Below are 1,052 nucleotides of genomic sequence, written 5' to 3' on the forward strand. Positions count from 1 at the left end.
TTTTTTTTTTTTTTTCTCCCCCCAGTAGTGCCCAGCGGATCCCTACTTCTGTGTCGGCACACAGTGTAATTCCGCCTTCAGCTTCTTTTCAGGCTGGCATGGTATGCCCTTTATTTACATAACATCACTGGATTTAAAGAATTAAAAGAAATAGCCGGTGCGCTTATACTGCCGCTGTCTCCGCAGACAGAAGAACAAGCCTTACAGCGGGCTCTGGAGATGTCTTTGGCAGAATCCAGTCCCTCAGTTCAGCCAGCCCTAAGGTGAGTGAACATCATCAAAACCAAATAAAATCAAACACAAAAATAAACAGTGACATTAAGCCACCTTATCTTTGTAGTACATGTTTAAGTAAACAACTTAAGAACTGCCAAAAACAGGTAACCACATACGCCAAAAGCGACTGTTATAAAAACGAGTTGAACGTTACCTCTTAGATCTGATAATGAAAGCAACCATCTTCTCACCTGGGTTTTCATTTTGTCTTGTTGCCTCAGCCCTCAGGAGCAGGAGGATCTTGCTCTAGCCCAGGCTTTAGCCGTCAGTGAAGCAGAATACCGACGTCAGCAGCAGAGGCAACAGGTACCTGGAACATATAGCCGTCAATAGCATGCTAACAGGAACACACCTAGGTATTGATTTTTCCCAGTATTTCCATTTCTAATCTTCCATAACTGGCAGAGTTCCAGTGATAAGTATTGGAAATATTTGCATTTAATATGTGAAAATAATTGATGTGTTGGGTTTTTTTTCCTAATTTATAGGCAAGAGACTCCAAACAGTCCAACTGCAGCCTTTCTTAGTCTCCAATTAGGTTTTTTCTGTTTGTTTTGTTTTATGTCATTTAAAACATGAATATCCTGGAGATCAGTGAAGACGAGCCGTCTGAAGTTGGGACGTTACCACCTTCTACAACACAAGCACATGCTGTACTTTCCCAGCGAGATGTTATTTTTAACCGACGATTTGCTTTGTATATATTTTATATGCTGATCATAACAAATGCATTATATTAACACGTGATTGTTGAATAAATTATTTCCAAGGCGTAG

General features: G+C 40.3%; 1 long non-coding RNA gene across 1 annotated transcript; it reads left to right on the forward strand.

Annotated features, from left to right (window-relative positions):
- Window positions 1-21: 21 nt before the first annotated feature.
- Window positions 22-1,051, forward strand: LOC103399220 (uncharacterized). Its single transcript, XR_523604.3, has 4 exons — window positions 22-101; window positions 187-263; window positions 498-582; window positions 765-1,051. It is a non-coding gene; the product is annotated as an uncharacterized LOC103399220 (long non-coding RNA).
- Window position 1,052: the final 1 nt, after the last annotated feature.

The sequence above is a fragment of the Cynoglossus semilaevis genome, unplaced genomic scaffold, assembly GCF_000523025.1.
Source record: "Cynoglossus semilaevis isolate Cse_v1.0 unplaced genomic scaffold, Cse_v1.0 C19131948, whole genome shotgun sequence".
In the NCBI taxonomy this organism is placed as follows: domain Eukaryota; kingdom Metazoa; phylum Chordata; class Actinopteri; order Pleuronectiformes; family Cynoglossidae; genus Cynoglossus; species Cynoglossus semilaevis.